The 20,705-nt window shown below is 43.4% G+C and overlaps 2 non-coding genes across 2 annotated transcripts; one reads left to right on the forward strand and one right to left on the reverse strand.

Moving 5' to 3' along the window:
• Positions 1-2,708: 2,708 nt before the first annotated feature.
• trnaq-cug (transfer RNA glutamine (anticodon CUG)) lies at positions 2,709-2,780 on the reverse strand. The gene has a single exon. It is a non-coding gene; the product is annotated as a tRNA-Gln (tRNA).
• Positions 2,781-2,915: 135 nt separating this feature from the next.
• Positions 2,916-2,987, forward strand: trnae-cuc (transfer RNA glutamic acid (anticodon CUC)). Its single transcript has one exon. It is a non-coding gene; the product is annotated as a tRNA-Glu (tRNA).
• Positions 2,988-20,705: the final 17,718 nt, after the last annotated feature.

The following is a 20,705-nucleotide window of genomic DNA, read 5'->3' on the forward strand; positions in this document are numbered from 1 at the left end:
AGTTTGGAATTCTGCTATGAGATGTCTGGAGAAAGGGGCCTGTAGGTGATAAAAACTCTTTGAAGTGGACGAGAGCCGAAATCCCGACATAGAGCTACGAACCCAGGCCAACCGGCATTTCCAAAAGATGGCATGGATTGACATCAGTCATAAATCAAGCCCCCCTCCAATAGGACACTGGGGGCTGAAACCGAAATCCAATCTCAAAAACTCAAGAACCAATCACCTCTTGATCTGACAGACTATAAGGAACAGCGGACAGTCTTTCTCGCTCTCTCTCACCTGAACCAGTAACTCGCTGCCACAGCTCAACCTGTAGCTCTGTTGCCAGAACCGGAACCAGAAACCAACTAAGTCTTTGCCGGCAACAGAAGAGTTAAACTGGGAGAAGGAGATTGAGCCGTACGAAGAATTCTTTTAAAGGACTTTATTAAATAAAGAACTTTACAGACTGCGCTGCCCGCCTGTGCCCACCTGATCAGTGGAGTTTTACAGCTGGACAATTGACTAAGTCGACTGTATACGAAAGTGTCAGTCATTTAAATAGCTATTTGAGTCTTAAGAAACTTGACCCTTGGAACAAACACGGCCCTGCTTTCCCCAAAGACTTTGTCTTCAAATAAGTACGGTGAGAGACCCTGCTTGCCAAGAAGATTTTGTGCACAACCTTGGAGCCTTCAAACCAGTGGAAAATCTGTTTGGAAACGACTCTACTTTCGCGAAACCCCAACTTCCAGGTGTATCGACTGAGTGGAAGTTCTTGGACAAAGCCGAACCGGACTGCCTTTGTTCCAAACCACACGGACCTCGTGCCGTGTGCTGTTATCTGAGCCCGAAGCCAGAGAGGCCTCTCTGCGACGAAGTTCAGATAAGTTTAACAGTTTGGAGTTCATGATTCATGACATTTGAGAAATCAATTAGAAATGTTAATCTGTGATTCATAACTCTAGAATGTGTAATATCATTTAGTTTTCTTAAATATAAATGTGTGTTGCATTAAACTGTTTTGTTGATAATTTTAGAAATAAAATCTGTCAACGCCGAGAAATATCTTCTCATTCCTGTTTAACTGTTTAGTCTGAAATTGACACAAGTTAATAGACATTAGATTATTGGTGGCCCTGCCTATCCTTAATCATTGAATAATAATCAGTTAAGGGAAATTGTGGTAACAAGTAATGATAGGATCTTTCTCGGCACCTAAACGTGAATGAGACTGATATATATATAACGATAAGTTACCTGACATAAATACTAACCTGCGTAGTTATTTAATGTCTGACTAATAATACTAACGAGAGACTCACCTTCGTCTTACTAACCGGTATTGTAGTCAATGTGTTTATAACCTTTTTAGTTTAACGATTTGTGTTATCATATGTGATCCCATGGTCTTTGATTTGGTCACGGAAGTGATTTGTCTTCGATTTGTTGATCTAGAGTTGAATTGTAATTAGTTTTTCCCTTTTGTATAATTAGTGTAGTGCTACATTTAGTCTTTGTTTTGAATACATTTGACAATTTATATCTTTGGAATTGGTGTCTTCGTCCAATTATTACAGAAATTGAGTTCTACAAGATTCCAGGATTCGTGATAAGGTGATACTTTAAATTCACTTCTTTAATTGAAATGTATAAGTGTACCTTACGCTACAGCATGCGAGAGGCAGCGGGATCGATGCCCGCATTCTCCAAGGTCTCAGGCGCTCGTGCCCCGGTTTCGGGGGAGAGTCGCTCACTTTTCTTGCCGCAGACACAGGCGCAAGGCATTGCCTGTTTGCCGTAAGGTTATCAGACACAACGCGCCGGCGACGGCTGCAGCATTAGCACGCCGGCTGGCCCTTCCGAAGTTCCCCAAAAACGACCGAGATGCCGCTTCGACGTCGTAACCCCAGGAACGACCGCAAAGGCACTCCAACCCTCAATCTTCCGATCCGAAGTCAGACCGAAGAGACTGTATGATGTTTTAGATTAAAGATAGTATGCAGACCGAGCAAGTTAGATTTATCGAGCTAGCAAACAGCCATTGAGGCACCTGTTCGGGACGTACCCTGTAGAAATTCCTGTCAACGATAAAAGGATCAAACAGTGGAGAAAAAGCCCGCAGGATGTTTGTCAAAACTCTGTTTGTGGACTGAATGGCTTTCCCAGATTGGCAGGGACTGTTTTTGGTATTGACTGAGGGACAGTTGTAAAAGACAACCTCTCACCGGACCTCTGGCATACACCAAAGAAAGCCACCTCACCTCTCCCCCGGATCTCACAAAACACAATCCCCCCCGCCCCCAGGGAAGACAGACCGCAATCGGACTCGGGCTTGCACCTTTTGATTGGATGAACGGCCGCAAACATTCTATGTCATTTTCTTTTAAAGCTTCACTCGTGCTTGTAAAAAACCGAGGTCTAACTGAAAGAATGCCCTGACGTGGTTGCTTCCAAGCTAGCTGGTTTACAAAGTTCCTTTTCGCTTTAACGATGATTTCCAAGAAGGGAAATAATCTATCTGTAATCTGTCAACACAGGCACCTTCTTCTCCGTTAAGCCACGCGGTCACCACCAGGAATATGAACGCACCAGGCCGACCCGGAGTTTTCGCCAATTCGTCTCCAAGCCTCCCAAGAGGGAACATAAACAGGCCTTATTCGCAGACACAGGCCCTCACGCAGGGAGACCACCGCTTCACCGCCGCTGCCCCTGCCAAGGGCCCCAGGTCCCACCGAGACTTGAACTCGGATCGCTGGATTCAGAGTCCAGAGTGCTAACCATTACACCATGGAACCAAGCCGGCTGCCCACCTCTTGCCCGTGATGAAGGTTTCTGCTCTACGCACACGTCTCGCTCTGTCGCACGGCCAAGTCCAGAGTGAGCCAAGTTGCGCCCAGAGTGCAGCGTGTGGCGGGTCACTTCCGGAGCCGTCCCTGGTGGTCTAGTGGTCAGGATTCGGCGCTCTCACCGCCGCGGCCCGGGTTCGATTCCCGGTCAGGGAAGGTGGATCTGTTGCTCTTCCCCTAGGACCTGTGAGTAGATAGTAGGGTTTTTTGGGCGCGGCCTATTTTGTTATGACGTATGCCCTAAGCTTATTAATATTCCTACGTCATAATTGGGGGGCGTGATTTTAGAGTTATTTCCTTAATTATTCCTACGTCATATCCGTCAGAAAGTGTACACCCCTAAAACCCTGAACAACAAGGCCACCCATAAAGACCCCCCCCCCCCCCTGAAGGCAACGCCCCGAAACTCTCCTCTCTATTTAAGACCCCGCGCTGCTTTTAGGCAATACCTCTTTAATTCTCAGCATCTGAAACATCCCGCTTCTTCAACATGTCCAGCGACATCAACATGAAGCCCCGCAAGAAACAATCCCGGGCAAGGGTTCCTGTACTCACCAATTTGAAGATTGAACGCTCCTGGGTGTTGTTCTGGGGGGGTCGACGGGGTTACCGCTTTAAAAGGGATCCCAGCTATGTTGGAGTGGAGCTTTTTGCTTTGGGAGAGAAGGAGGGTACGTTGGAACCTTTTGAGACGGTGATTGAATACTCTTTTGAGGACTGGTTGAAGGTGATGGCATGGAGAGACCTGGGGCTTGTGGATAAGACTCTAGAAGGCTTGCAAGAGGGTCCAAGAGAAGGCGAAACGGAGTCTCCGACTCAGAGTTTTGAAAGGTGTGAATGGGAAAGCTTGCAGAACTACGGTACAGTGGTGAAGAGTCTATCTCTAACTACTGATCGTAAGGTTTTGTTTAGCAGTACCCTGATTACAAACCCTATTGAAGGGGTTGTGGAGGATCCAGAAAAACAGGTTACTGAAATTATGTTTGACGCCGTGGACTGGCCGTTCTTGAAAGAGGTCATAAACTGTATAAATGATGGTTTTGACATCTTGACCAAATGTTCACAACTGGATTCTGTTAGAAGGAGAATATGCTGGATTATGGATTATATATCCCCCTTGAATGACGACGACGATGATAAAACAGACGACCTGTGGGGGGTTGGAGGGGGGTCTGACGGCTCAGGGTCTACTCTCTTCTAAGAGGGCGGTGTGTCGTGACGTAGTGAAGAGATAGGATAAAAGGCGCAACAATTCATTCATGGTTTAAAATTAAAGAGAATGTCTTACCCGAAAGCTGCGGACGTCGACAGGCTCTACAGGCCTCTTCAAACCCGGGATCACCCCTGGTTCTATTCCCCAGATTTTGTATACACTCCGGAACCCTCTGACTGCGGTTACCCTCCAAGACCTCAGACCCCGGTCCCTCAGGACGAAACAACATGCGGAGCGATGGATGTCCAAATGAGTCTCGGGGATCCCCAGCCTCTGGAGCTCATGGAGGGCCTCGATTTTGCCGAACTGTCTACCGTCTGTGCGTCTCAGGAGGGGGTCAGTCCAATGGATGTAGAAACACCCCACAAACCACCAGGCGACCCAATGAGCATCGGACGGTCTCGGGGGCGTGATGAAGACGCAGGATTTATGCCCGGGGTAGGTGTCCAAGTAAGCAGAGTGGTTAAAAGCACCCTGGTGTATATTCTGAGTGCTCTCATCGACCGAGCTCTGAAAGAAGTCTGTCGGGGGTGTGAAGTGAATCACCCCAGTCAGTTGAGATACAGTTGTTTGTTTGAACCAGACCGTTACTATTTCCTGTTCTATTTCAACGTGTTTTACAGAAGACTGAACAAACCGTGGCTGAAACCGGCACTAATCAAGGCTCTGTCTTACTCCCACATACATGTCATTGCTGGACAAGTCCAGAAAATCATAGATGAGATTTTGCTGGAGCTGAAAAAGGAGCCGTTTATAATAGAGAAACTTGGGCAGCTGCTCAATGACCTGGATGAGCCAAGTAGAAAAACCGCTGGCAAGCTAAAAGCTTATTTCTTCCGTAAAGAAGTTAAAGCTGGGGGCAGCGACGAAGAATTCGACATCTACGCCACTGATTCAGACTCTGACCTGAACTAAGGGACTTTGAACATGGGGAATGTTCTGGACTGCTGCTGCAACTGGTTCTGTCATCAACACTCTGCAGCTAACCTGAGAGCGCTATTACACCATGTGCTTGACAGAAAAGTAGCCAACGCGAGCCTTTTCTCTACAGATTTAACCATCGATGAGGATCAACTTTCAAACCTGGAAAAGTTAATGGTTGCTGTAACAAAGACCGGGGGGTACGAACACTGGGATGAAGCGCTCAAGGGGGCCAAGAATGATATTAGGCCATTTCATCAACATCTGTATGACCTTTTACTGAGCATGTTTAATACCCCTCTGTTTACTTTTAAAATAGGTCATATTGTTGTTTTATTTACATATGTAACTGAGGTGTGTGCCTACAAGATAAAGAAACAGGTATTTGTTGATATAGATCAAGTAACCAATCATCTGATTTCTTTTTGTCTGGACCGTAGAAAAAATTGTTGTGTATGTTATACTTTTCTCAAATGTCTAAAAAGGGGTATCTGCTCTCCTGAAGTTGAATAAAAAACCTTGTATAAAAACTTTGCGCATAGTGTGGGTCTGTGTGTTTATTTGGCAGAATGACTCGGCAAGCTCCCCAAATGCATGAACTATACTACAACCCAGCCAAGATTGGGGGTTTGGCGGGTAAGAAGGGTTTTCAAAGAGGACTCGCTGAGGCCGGCGTGAAGGTTAATGATGTGGTTGTTTCAGAATGGTTACGGGAACAAGACGCCTATACCTTACATAAACCTCTCAGGATTAACTTTAAAAGAAACCGTGTATATGCAACTGACATAGACTCACAATGGCAAATGGATCTAGTCGATATGTCAAATTTATCAAAACATAACAATGGTCACAAATTTATGTTGATGTGTATCGATGTGTTATCAAAATATGCCTGGGCTCGCATTCTACATAACAAAACAGGTCGGGCGGTGACAAGGGCCTTTGAGGATATATTGTCCCAGGGACGATGTCCTAAAAAACTGCAGACTGATAAAGGAAAAGAGTTTCTCAACAGAGAATTTCAGAATCTACTGAAGAGACACAAAATACATCATTTCACCACCGGTAATGAGCTTAAGGCATCGGTGGTGGAGAGGTTTAACCGCACCATAAAGACCAAAATGTGGAGATATTTTACAGCGGTCAACACGTTCAAGTATTTTGATAAAGTTCAGGATTTTATCGATGCTTACAACCAAGGGTATCACGCCAGTATTAAAATGAAGCCTATAGATGTTGATCAAAGTAATTCTTTTAAGGTCTATAAAAAATTATACGGCCCATTTATTAAGAAGGGGAAAACTACTTATAAGTTCAACATCGGTGATGTGGTTCGCGTTTCAAAGCTAAGGAGTACTTTTGCCAAAGGTTATGAACAAACATTTTCTGACGAATATTTTACAGTTACCGAACAGGTGGCTAGAGACCCCCCCGTGTACCGGTTAAAAGACTATGACGGGGAGGATATAGAAGGAACGTTTTACGAAGCCGAGTTACAAAAAATTATTGTGGGTAAAGACATTGTATACAGAGTTGAAAAGATATTAGCTGAGAAAACCCAGAACCGGAAAAAATATGTGTTGGTGAAATGGCTTGGATGGCCTGAAAAGTTCAATAGTTGGGTCCCGGAACAACAGGTTTGTGATATTCAAGCCTTATAACAACATGCCCGCTGGTGTGATGGGGTCATTACTTTCGATACTCAAGATGGAATCAGGAGGCTTCTACGTGACTCTACCCAGTAACGCCTCTCTCGATATATACCCTAAAAATGAAATATCCAGTTACACGGTACAATTTGGAAAATCTATAGATCTAAGGGGGTCGTGGGAAGTGGGGTTGGCGGAAATACAGTATCCTTACACTTGGGCTGTTTTACAAGATAAGGATGCCACCTTCGCCATTTTTGACGATGTTAAAAAGAGTCAATGGACATTCACGATGCAAGGAGGTTATTATGACAATGTGGATACAATATTAGATGAGATGCATAAACAGTTCTCAGAAGGCACCCCCAACATCAAGCTATATTACAACCCTATTAAAAACAGAGTGTACAAGGTGTCAAAACCTGGTATTAGCATTCAAACCAAAGGACAACTGGGGCGTATATTAGGGTTCTATTCTGACACAGAGAGCAGGTTCTCAGAAGTGGTGGCACCCTTCCCGGCTGACATCAGTGGCGGCTTTTACACTCTTTATGTGTATACGGATATCATAACACACCAGAGGGTCGGGGATAGCTATGTCCCCCTTTTGAGAAATGTACTTATTAAAGGTAAAAGCAATGACATGGTCACAATTACTTATGACAAGCCACACTACGTACCAGTCTCAAAGACCCACTTTGACAACATCACGATCGAAGTAAAATCGGATCAGAATATCAACGTACCCTTCCGCTTCGGTAAAGTTATTGTCAAACTACATTTTCGACCCCTGAAACAGTGTGTACATTATTAAAATGGCTACCTCGAGGGGTTATGTAGATCCTAGCGCCTATGTGGATTATTACAAGATGCAAGCCGTGAACGGCTTGCCCGGTTTTGTAGGAGCCCCCACAATGTATGGAGCCGGTCTAGGAGGACTCTTTCGTGGTCTCTTTAGAATGGCCGTACCCCTGCTTAAGAGAGGCTCTGCTATAGCCAGACCCCACTTGAAAACAGCGGCTAAAAATATTGTTAGTGACGTGTTCACCAATGTTATGAACCGGGCAGCTAGCCATGAGCAGCAGGAGGGTTCGGGTCTCATGGTAATGGCGAGGAGGGGGGGTAAAAGAAGAAACAGTATGTGTCCACCAGGGCGACGAAGATCCGTGGCTAACAAAAAACGAAGAAGCTCTCATTCTCCAACATATCGTGGAAACACTCGGAGAAGGAAGCAGCACAAGAAAAAACCTGCAAAAAGAAAGTCTCAAAGAAAGACAAATAGAGCCTCAGGATACATCTTTTAAAAATGTCTTTTGTCCACAGTCTATCGGAAGAATGCGTCAAATCAGAACTGGATCTGTTTACAGTTCCATACACTCAAACGAGTATAGATAAGAGCATATATGTAGAGATACCCCCTCTTTCCGCAATTTCAGATACGGCCCCTCTGGAGTTTTTTATTGCTGGCAATGGCGAGGATTATATTGATTTGAATAACACATTTATTTTAATGAACTGTAAAGTGACTGATGAGGATGACGATGCAATCGAGAAGACGGCCAACGCTGGGGTCATCAATTACCCGGTGGCCACCATGTTTTCACAGGTGGATGTGACCCTGGGAGATCGGCTCATTAGTCAAAGCAGCAATACTTACCCCTATAGGGCCATGATGGAGTGTATCCTTAATTATAGTGAGGAGACCCTAAGCAAACAGTTCAGCCCCGGCCTTTTCTTCAAAGACACCCCGGAAGCTATGGACGACCAGGATCCAGAGGGACTCAATAAGGGTTTGCAAAAAAGAACGGCCTTTTCAACAGAAGGGAGGACCTTTGAGCTAATGGGACATATTCATGCAGACATATTTTTCCAAGAAAAACTCATGCTCAACGGGGTAGACATTAAAATTAAAATGATCCGTAGTAAAAGTGCTTTTTGTCTGATGACCCCTGATACTGAAAAATATAAACTGACCATATTATCGGCCTCGCTGTTTGTGAAAAAAGTATCCGTCTCCCCGGCGGTTAAACTAGGACATGCGCAGGCTTTAATGACGGCAAACGCCAAGTACCCGATCGAAAGAGTCTATATGAAAGTCCACAGTATCCCCGCAGGGACACGGGTGATGAACCAGGAAAATCTGTTTCTAGGCCAGCTCCCAAAACAGGTTATTATAGGTCTCGTGGATAATGATGCATTTACCGGGGTTTACAACAAGAACCCCTTTAACTTTAAACATTATAACGTGGAATTTATAGCACTGTACGTCGATGGTGTGCAGGTTCCATCCAGACCTTTTCAACCTGACTTTGAAAACGGCAACGCGGTTCGTGAATATTACAGTCTAGTACTGGCTACGGGTCGCCATCTCAAGGATCAACCTCTGCTGATCGATCGCCGGGAATACTGCAGCGGTTACACCCTGTACGGTTTCAACCTGACCCCTGACGAAGAGTGTGGACAACATTTTTCACTGATGAAGACGGGCAATATGCGTTTGGAGATGCGTTTCAAGCAGCCTCTACCACGCACTGTAAATATGGTCGTGTATGCTGTGTTTGACAACATTATTGAGGTGAATCAGAGGAGAAACGTTCTGTATGATTATTATTAAAATGAACACCAGAGAGCTCAACCACATCATGAATGCCCTGGACGGCTCACGGAAAGTGTTTCAAGGAGTCTACGCCTGCGACCAGCTGCCTAAATTTAAGATCAAGAATTTACCTGCAATGTACATAATCAACACACACCCTAAAAATATGCCCGGAGAACATTGGCTGGCTATTTATCTAAGGGAGGACCGCCGTGGGGAATTTTTTGATTCCTATGGAAACCCCCCGGATTTCAGACCTTTCCCTCGGAAGATCAATAACTTTCTGCTCAACAACTGTCAAGAAACCATTTACAGCGGTCGTCAAGTACAAAGTCTTCAGACCTTCACTTGTGGTCAACACTGTGTGTTTTTCTTATATCATAGATCTAAAGGAAGGTCATACCCCGATATTATGTCCTTGTACAGTGAGGATTTAGGCCAAAATGATAAAAAAGTGGCAGAGTTTGTCAGGACACTGTGGACCCCCCCTTATAACACAATTACTTACGACCCTAGCCAGCCATGTATACAGATGGGGTGTTCTTGTGAGGATTTTAAAAGATGTCATGCGTGTTAAAGTGAAAAAATAATGAAAACAGCCTTTGAATCATTAGTTTTGTTTTTATTCAACACAAATCTTATACAAAGCAGGGTTATGTTATAAATAAATGTACAACATTTGAAAATAAAAATAAAAAATAAAAAAATTGTTTGTCGGTTCCTTATTTACAGGGGAGACAAATAAAAACATGAGATTAATAAGCTTCCCAACGATGGATAGATCCTGAGGAGGGTTGCTCAACACGGTCAGAGTAATGAGATATCGGCGTCAGATCAGTCACCACCTCTTTACACAGACGGATTTTTTGTCGCGTTTCCTGGTTAGGGACTGTTGATTGGGGCATGTTCAGACAGGCCATCGCCTGTAGGAAAGCATTCCAGCCTACAGGTCGGCGACTATCGGGTACCTTATTAGTCGTTACCCGCGGTTTCTGAACCATTTTGTGCAGAATATATTCTGCATGTCTTTTGCTTCTGGCCGGCATGTTTCTCAAAACATCCGTTACAACATCTCCCTCTGAACTCTCAACAGGTTCGGGCACCGCAACATCTTTATCAACCGTACCCCCCGCATCAGTCCCAGAACCATTTTCTTGAGAGGCCATGGTTAAAGTTAAAATGTTTTGATCTTTTTCACCCTGTCTAACCAGACGGAGGTAGCGCTGTAACGTGTTGCTATACATCTGGGCTTTGGAATACTGATTTAAATCGGCCCTGGCCAGTATAGCTTTCATTTCAGAGTCCAGGTTGTTTTCGGCCGTTTGTCTAATGGGCTCTGGCCCGACAACATTTTTTCTCAGTTTCTCAAGCTGCTCCTGAGGGATCAAAAACATTTTCTGAGCATATTCCATTATTAACCCACTCTGGAAGCTAGAAGACTGGTTAGGAAAGGCACGGCTATGCTCAACAGCGGTCCTATAAAACCTCCGGTTTGATTAATCTTCTTTCTTTTTCTTTTAATAGAATACTTCTTATTAGCGATGATCTTGATAACCGCTTTTTGTTTTTTGAGTTTAGAATGTTGAGAAGGGGTTAGGGGTATATTACCGCGTAAGATGTTAAAAGCTATTTCACACAGGGTCTCGATCAAATCCGAGGGGGCCCCTGCCAGCACAGCTTTCCTATGGCGCGGGCTCCCCTCAAATAACATTTGCAAAAGCGGCAGATTTCTTTTAATCCGAACAGACATTCTTATTTATTTCCTTTTCTTTAGCACATACACTGCCAGCCAATCGGGCGGGCACAAACCTGTTCTGAGGCGAAAGTCTTCTGGGGTTTGTGCTTTTAAGTCCACAATCAAGTACCCGTAGGGTTTTTTGGTGGCATCCTCAAATGCCTCCAAAAAGAATTTGGTCTGGTTAGGGTACATTTGACGAGCCAAGACGGTGACCTGTAGTTTATCTCTGGGGTTTTTAAAAAGAATTATATAATTGGCATTTAAATTAATAGTGCGGCTTTTTTTACCTTGAAAAAATAGATTTTGAACTAAATAAATAATACTTAAATTCCTATGATGAGTGTACTTTGTGAAAGCTTTTTCCACTTCACTGTTGTCACCGGCCTGCTCCATCAGGTCATCAAGGATCACTAGATTAGTTTGTCCGGGCGGGAACAGGTCATCGTCACACAACGAGGCGGGGAGACCTTGCACAAATTTCAGATAATTTTTTTTTGATGCCAAATCATCGTAGAGAGGTTGCCAGCAAGAGTAACACCACACTATGTTGTCAAGAGCTTGGGACACGGTTGCGTCCACATCTTCTATGATGTTCTTTATAAGATAGCTCTTACCCGAATTGGAGGGACCGGCTATAATACAGGAGAAAGGGTGTTGAAGTCTGTTATCAAAACCACTGCTAATATCCATAAGGCAGAGTGGTATAATCAGTCTTCAACACTCTTTTATTGTACACCACCCTTAACCGTTTGTTTAGTGATCTATTTTCCAATGTGTACCCCTTTTTATTGTGATAGATCTGATTTCCGGCTGTAATAATCTCGCGAGGAGGCGCGTCTTTCTCGGTTACAAAACTTTGTACCAGGGTCGTCAGAGACTTGATGTTAATGAGCTTGTTGTTACAATGGTTCAGAGTGAAACCCTTAACTTTCATACAGGTCTTACCCGCAGCCGTTCTGTATGCGTAAGTCTTAGGACCCCCTGAAACAAACTCCACTATGTGGTCCTGAGGATCTAGCTCGCTCGTTAACTCCCCAAGGTAGTCCCCGAGGGGAGGGACCCAATCCCCTGGCCTGGTGACAAAGATTACAGAGTCAGTATCATGATAGAGCGTGCGTTCCTGCAGCTGATCCATTAAGTTGTACAGTTCAAGCCGGGCGTAAGCCGTGGTAAAAACCGCTATGAAAACATTAACGTTTCCCTGTTTGGTGGGGAAATCTTTAGGGGCCCTCCACTGGACCTGTGCCACGTGGTCATTTAAGAATTGAAAGTGTGATACTGCATGTTGTTTGGAAAAGATAAATTCTATAAACTGTTCAGGGGTTTTAATCAAGGTTGTGTTTAGACGGTTATTTCTTTCCCCAAACTTACCCCACAGACTGTTTAAAATCAGTTTGGACATTTGTCTCTTGGCGGGGTTTACAGTTATGTTCCCCGGCTCTAGACGGATCCCTTCCTTTTCAAAATATTGCTGAACGTACCGCTCTTTGGCAGCGGAGTCAACACACCATGAGGGATAGCCCGATGCCTCCTGTTTCCCTTTCAGATGGGTCATAATGTACTCAGCAAAAAGAGTATCAGATTTTTCAGAAAAATGCCAAACCTCATACACCTTACCGACTCTGTAACCTTTCTCCACCGCCTTGTCAAGCTCAATGCTACACCAGACACCCGTCAGCGCTCTCTCGTCATCACTGTGCAGACAAGAGGTATTTTGATTTTCAGTTTCCACACACGTTCTACACAGAGGGAACATCAATTTTCCCGAACACCTGTAAGGCAACACGGGTAGGAACAGCTCACGAGGAGGGTACATGGTGACTTTGATCAAACCAAAGTACTGTCCGATTTCGAGAAAGTCACGATAAACAATGGTTGGATGCCCCACCGGGTACATTTTGGTCTTGTTGACATAAGGGTACAGACTGGTGAAATCATAGTAATCTACTCTCTCACCCTCCTTTACCTCATAATGTAAACAGAGGGCGTTGGTACGACCCCCAAATAACGCATCCCTGGGCTCTAGACGTTCAGGAAAGTCCAAGGTTTCCATAAACCGTTGTACCTCCACATCCTGTTGCTTCAGGGTCGTCCACGCGTGTTCCCAAATCACCAGTACATTCAAACCATAGGTGTTTTTTAAAGTTTCAATTCGTTCCTGGAAATCATAGTACATATCACCGCAGAGTTTTTGTGTTACGGGGTTAAAGGTGTTTGGGTCGAAGCACTGAGGACAGCCATGGTAAATACAACCAGCAAACTCATAAGCGGTACGCCGCCCGGACACGTCGCTAAAACCGTCTAAGTAGTAAGGACCCATTTTGACTTCCCCTTGATTTAAAGCATGTCTGATGAAGATGTTATCCCGGGCACTCAGATATTCCAGCCACTGTATGGAGACAGTCGAAAAGTTCTTTTGTCTAGCACGATAGTTGTCAGAAGTGGTGTCCGCTATAGTGTTTTTCTGCAAGAAATTGGATCGATACATTTTCATGCAGAGAGACGCTATGGTCACACTTTGCAAAGGGTCGAGACCCGACGTGTTGATAACCTCGGTGCGGAAACGCAAACAGGCTTCTTTAAGGATCTCCACATCATTTTTACAATAAGCGGCCATCTCTTCTCGGAAATCAAAAACACCCCCCTTAACCGTATTGTACCATTTAAAGAATTCCTCCCTCTCATGAGACATCATAGTATCAACCCCATAATAAGAGGCGGGCGGGTAGGACCCTCGATAATTTTGAGTGTCCTTAGTATTAAAAAAATGGCAGAACCAACCTTTCTTCTGAGCCTCAAAACCCAGAGCTTTAGGCAAAGCGCTCAATTTCATGGGGAGGAAATTTAACGAGTCTATGTAACGTTGGTTGAAAGCCTCGTTGGTGAAACACATGATCTTGCTACCCTGAGCTATTATTTTTGGGGTCACCCCATTTTCCACCAGATACTTCATCAATATGTAAGAATCATAACCCTTAGCATTGTGGGCAATAAATGTGTAATTGAGGTATTTTGGACCGCGATACCGCGTAAAGAAATCCCTGACACAACTCTCACCGCTAGCTGACCACTCACAATCCAACATGTCAATACAGTGTATATAATTAGCAACATGGACCCCGTTTTCTTGCCGGCATTCAAAATCAAAAAAGACATACCGGTTGTGCGGCGGCTCCTTTTTAACCGGCTGAATAAAGCACTGGTGTTCAGACCCCGGGGTTAAATCCGCATTACAGATCCTACATCTCGGTTCCAGACATTTGTGTGGTTTAACCTCATGAAAACGGTACTGGAGGCAACACTGCGGGCAATATTTAGTTTGATCACAATAACTCCGTTTTTTAACCCCCTCAGCAGCGGCCCTCTGCACCTTATGTTCGGAAAAACAGAACGCGGAGAGACAAATCCTTAAGCAATCTTTACATCGGATGGTAGGGGCCAAACCCTTACGACATTGCGGATTGAAACAGACGTTACAGTAACCGTCACAGCGGTGCTTAAGCTTATCATTGAAGGCCTTATAACACCAATGACAAACATACGAACAACCCAAAAAAGCCGTCAAACTCTTTATTCCAAAGTAATGACTATCACTTAGGAAGAGAAACAGTGTCTGTGTATGGGTTTCAGGATGTGTCTGAAATTTCACAAATACTTCCTTTACCTCACAACGGTACCACACAACAATTTTTAAAGACAACAACTCCTCAAACATGGCAATGTCTGAAAAGGCAACCATCTGTTGAGAGTTTAAGCCGGCCCTCTGATGAAGCATTAAAGCCTCTTGCATAGCTTGGGGTTCAGGCATGTCGGGGGTGAGTAGTTTTATTAAACTGTAAGCAAAACAGAGCTTATTGTCCCCATTGGAACTCACCACTAATTGCCTGAGCTTGTTCCTAATTATGTCGTTCTTCAAGCATTTCGACAGTCTTCTAAGCGCCCCACCCTCAGGGTTAGGAACCACATTCATTACCAGAGACAGACTTTCATCAGCTAAGATGGATGCGTTACTTTGCAATAACGCTTCGATTTTAGCCAGAAATTCATCAACATCTAAATTATCTCCACTCAGCATTACAGATAGGTTGCTAAACAAATCATCCCCTCTGAGTTCTAACTGTACAACATCTCGAGGTCTGACCCTTTCAGCAACCTGTTCAAGCATGTTTTGCAAGGCCTCGTGTATGTTGACAAATATTTCTGCATAATTGTCACAATTTAAAAGTTCTGCAAAATTAAAACGCTGAATCATTTCAAAATTGTTATAGGCCGGTCTATCTATAATCACGGGATCACTGGTACTTTTGGACACATCATCATTTTGAACAAAGCCTTCAACCCCTACATTCTCACAGAGCATGTTATCCACAGCCTTATCAGTCTCAGAACCCTCCACATTCCGAACACCCCCACCGCTGACATCTACAAAACCCCCTTTTTGAGGAGGCTCATTTAAAGCCTGTAAAAGTCCTTCAAAGATATCCACCCGGTTAATGTCAAGACCCTCCTCTATAGTGACGGCTGCTTCTGCCGCCGTACTGTGTTCTAATTGTCTCAAATCATTTATAATAGGGGCAGAATTTGGTCGGGGTAGCGTCTCCAAAGCCTCCACCATTTCAAACAAATCGGGGTGAACTAGGGGTTGAACCTCTATAAGCGCTACCGTTGGGAGGTGGTTATTTAGATCATTGACCATCTGTAACAGGTCGGGGTTCACGGTAAGTCTGGTAATTCACATTCTATCGGTGGTGATTGGGGGTTATTTAAATCATTTATCATTTGTAATAGTTCCTGGTTCATTGGGACATCAGAGGAGTTCACAACAGGGCCGAGGGTGTTCTCTCGGGAAGGTCTTTTTGGGGCCCTAACTTGTTCATAATCCTTTAGTTTGTGAGTTCTTTTACCAAGTCCGGACATTTTTTTTATTTTTTATTTTTCCAACAACCCACAATAGTAAGGCGTTTTGTATCTATTAAAACATTAAATACGGTACAATTCGTTAGTAAGGGTATTAATAAGGGTGTTTTGGCTCTCTATCACAAGGTTTTGCCCCACTAACACAAGTCTTTGATTTAGTAACAAGGTATGTAGCAACTCATGCCGACCTTCAGGAAGTAGCTCCGGGGGATGGTGTCCTGGCTCAGCTGCAAAGGATGGTCGCTCCGGTAAATCTCGGTCGAAGGAGGCAGGGAGCGAGCGTATACTCACGGACGGAGACCAAGAAGGCCTTTGCGGTGACACCCTGGCCAATCGCGGTGTACTGTTCAGCGTTTCTGTAGCCAAGAAACGGGGCTGGGGGGACGATGTTGAAACCAGTCCGTCGTTGGGTGGTGTGTCAACCCTGACTGACGGCGACCCCTGAGGTTGTTGGTTGCCTGTATTTGTTCCGCCCGACAATGCGGCGGGCTGAATCTGGATTGTTGAATTACCCCCAGAAGGCTGTGGCCTGAGTAGATGTTGGGGGGTCTCCAAGACCACCGTGGGGGATCCTCTCGGTGATCTCTCCGGGGAAGATGTTTGATCCCACTTAGACGGGGTAATTGTCCTCAATAGCTCATCCACAGAATGACTATCCCAAGAGTCTTGGGAAGAATAAAAATATACATTACATTTACATCTTTAAACGGCGACAGAAATCAAACTTAAAACAACATGTCCAGGACCTTCAAAACCTTTAGCTTTTTTAGACCTTTGAAAATAGGCTTAGACATTCACTACAACGCCTTATTATTTACAGACAATATATTTATTAGGACTTGATAATAAATGTAAAACAGAGAAGCCTCTGTAAATAAACTGTTTCTTAAATGTAATATTGTTAATAAAACACTTTTTATACACACACACACCACATTTCATTTTTAAACGAACCTTCCAAGTGTAAACGCTTCCTGATCCCGGGACTTCCTGTTTCACAAACGTTTTCACGATCTGTTTAAATATTAAATACAATGAACACCTTCAAGCCTTTTCCTACAGCCACTTTAAAACAGAAGTATAATTGCGGGAGATAAGCCAAACAACTTACTAAAACCTTTCGGACAGCTTTACTTCCTAACCAGACGGTCGGGCAATCGGTCATTTCTAAACACATGCCCCAGAAACAAGCCTAGACCTGTCCGGACTTCTAAAGATCTTTCCCAGAACCCCCAAGACCTACAGGAAATGGGCACCCCTCGCTTAAATATTAGCCCTCAACGGGCAAACAAAACCCTTTTAAAAACATTAAAGTTTGAAAGATCTTACTTACCTCCAAAGAATAATCGTTTCTTATGTTTTTCAGCTGGTTTAGCTTTTTGCACTTCTGTGAAGGTAAGAGACATGTTTAACCTTTAACCACCCCGCTTTATAAAAAGCTTTAACCTCTTACAAGCGGCAGATATATACTCACCGCTATCAGATACAGGGGCTGACGGCCTTTCAGATTCTTGAAAGGTTACGGTTCTCGAAGGTAAAACTAAACAAGCCCTCGCTGTGGAAGGCCTTTCGTTGTCTCGAACCACGTTTCTTAATACTGTTAGAAAGGATATTTTTTTAAATTAACAAGACGGGCCTCAAACATCTTACAGAAACGTTATACAAACAAACAGGGGTTTAGTTCTTACCCGGTCGGCAGACAGCCTGTCTAGGGACAACCACTTCTCTTGGTTGATCCTCGGAGACATTAATCACAGGCCTTTCGATAGTTTCTGTGTAATTAAAGAGACCGCCATTAATATATATTAAAACGTTTTCATAACTCTAATGAGCCGCTTCAAAACACAACCACACACCCATACATAAGAACCCTTGAGCGCAAACACAAAAATCTTACCGTCGTTGTTCCAGATGATCTCCTCAGCGTTGGGAATTAACTCCTGTTGACTGGCTGAAAAATAATTTTACAGAACTTAAAACAGATGTTATAACCTTATTTACAATACATGCCCACAACCCGCTCTGAGTCAATGAAAATAATCTGAAGACTTACCTAAAAACTCGTTTAAATCGAAGTCGTTGATGTTGTTTCCGGACATTGTTGATCTTTAGGCTTAAATCGAAAGGTCAGTATGAGTCTGTCGAGCTGAAGACCAGACCTTCATACTTATACTGATGGCCGGATGCCGGATCTGCTTGTAAGGCATTGTTCTGGGCTGGCCTTTGTGCCGTCCTGTTACCAATTAACATATCAAAACCAACCAATAAAATGACCCTGCATCAATTTCAAATAGAAACCAAGATGGCGACGATCTCTCTCCTCTCTACTCTAAACTTTTATTAGAACCTTTTGGTCTCTCAAAAAAACATTTTTAAGCATCAAGACCTATAGTCAATAAACACTAAGAATATTTCAGGCCTTTATACGCGCTAAAAAACAACCTGAGCCAAGAAAATAACTATAAAGATCTAAAATAAGTAGCGCTTTTCCAGTGATTTTTTTTTTTTTTTAATAGCGATGCTTTGTTTGGTATTAAACAAGTCACAAACTACTCAGAACAGCGTTTATCCCCACAAAAGAGATATTTGGGTTTATTTTACAAAGCTTATAAATTATATAGTTTAAAAGTATTCTGAATGTTTTGAGACCACACGCCATGCCTACGTTTGTCTGAGCCCACCCCCGTCCCCCGTGGTGTGAGTGATTTAGCCTTGAGTGTTGTGATCTATTTAGCATTGAGTGATCAGTTGTTTTTATTTTTTAAATGATTCCTTATCATCAGGGATTGAGCCTGCTAAAATACCTTAAAAACATATCCTTATCTTAAGTCTAACTCTTATGAGCTTTAAGACCCTAGAATGTATTTAAGTAAAACGAATGAACACATTATGTGTGAGATAAAATATAACCACAGCTTTTTTTTTTTTTTTTTTTTTTTTACAAAAACAATTAACCTATACCGACAAACACCCACACACACACACACTCTCTTTTTTAAAATTTTATTTTTAATTAAATTTGAGGGGAGAGACAGAGCCATATACATTGGGGTTAACATAAGTACCCTATGCAAAACAGGAATTGTTAGGACCTGTGACCATTACAGACAACAGAACTTGTTGATCTTATAAAATGATTGGGCGAGAGAGAGAGATATAGAGACAGACAGAGACAGAGCCAGTGTGAATATGATAAACGCACTATTCAAAATGGCATTGTTAAGACCTGGGACCATTACAGACAACAGAACTTGTTGATCTTATAAAATGCTTGGGCGAGAGAGACAGAGAGAGAGAGACAGACAGAGACAGAGACAGAGACAGTGTGAATATGATAAACGCACTATTCAAAATGGCATTGTTAAGACCTGGGCCCCTTACATGTATATTTAAAAAAGACCCCCAACCACTACAGGAAGAGCCGACCCATTCACACTCTACAGTTGACCAACAAGAACAACAAGAACAACCGGTTATGGGTGGCCTTGTTGTTCAGGGTTTTAGGGGTGTACACTTTCTGACGGATATGACGTAGGAATAATTAAGGAAATAACTCTAAAATCACGCCCCCCAATTATGACGTAGGAATATTAATAAGCTTAGGGCATACGTCATAACAAAATAGGCCGCGCCCAAAAAACCCTACTATCTACTCCTGTATGGTGCATTTTCTCTCTCTCTATCTGTGATTAAATCCTTACTTATATACATATGTCCATGAACGTTTCTGGTAACTCATGTAAATCACATCACACGACGGGCAGTGATCTTTTCGGTCACTTTGAAAGTTTTGCTCATGACAATCCTTTTCTATTGCGGCACGATGGCTGCCACCGATGAAGGAAAGTCGTCCGCAGTTGGCTGCAAGCTTGCCTGAAGCGCAGGAAAGGACTTACTCGCGACGTGCCACTTAAAGACTGAAGAAGTGGGGGTCGGCCTCACCGAGAGCCCTGAGGATTAGCTCACGTGGTAGAGCGCTCGCTTAGCATTGTAGCGTTATGTTGGGTGTATTTGGATAAGAGTATTTGGGCTCTGAGCTGAAGCACTGATCTAAAGAAAACCTCGACTGTATACGAAAGTGTCAGTCATTTAAATAGCTATTTGAGTCTTAAGAAACTTGACCCTTGGAACAAACACGGCCCTGCTTTCCTCAAAGACTTTGTCTTCAAATAAGTACGGTGAGAGACCCTGCTTGCCAAGAAGATTTTGTGCACAACCTTGGAGCCTTCAAACCAGTGGAAAATCTGTTTGGAAACGACTCTACTTTCGCGAAACCCCAACTTCCAGGTGTATCGACTGAGTGGAAGTTCTTGGACAAAGCCGAACCGGACTGCCTTTGTTCCAAACCACACGGACCTCATGCCGTGTGCTGTTATCTGAGCCCGAAGCCAGAGAGGCCTCTCTGCGACGAAGTTCAGATAAGTTTAACAGTTTGGAGTTCATGATTCATGACATTTGAGAAATCAATTAGAAATGTTAATCTGTGATTCATAACTCTAGAATGTGTAATATCATTTAGTTTTCTGAAATATAAATGTGTGTTGCATTAAACTGTTTTGTTGATAATTTTAGAAATAAAATCTGTCAACGCCGAGAAATATCTTCTCATTCCTGTTTAACTGTTTAGTCTGAAATTGACACAAGTTAATAGACATTAGATTATTGGTGGCCCTGCCTATCCTTAACCATTGAATAATAATCAGTTAAGGGAAATTGTGGTAACAAGTAATGATAGGATCTTTCTCGGCACCTAAACGTGAATGAGACTGATATATATATATAACGAGAAGTTACCTGACATAAATACTAACCTGCGTAGTTATTTAATGTCTGACTAATA

The sequence above is a fragment of the Amia ocellicauda genome, chromosome 6 (assembly GCF_036373705.1).
Source record: "Amia ocellicauda isolate fAmiCal2 chromosome 6, fAmiCal2.hap1, whole genome shotgun sequence".
NCBI classification, from domain to species: Eukaryota; Metazoa; Chordata; class Actinopteri; order Amiiformes; family Amiidae; genus Amia; species Amia ocellicauda.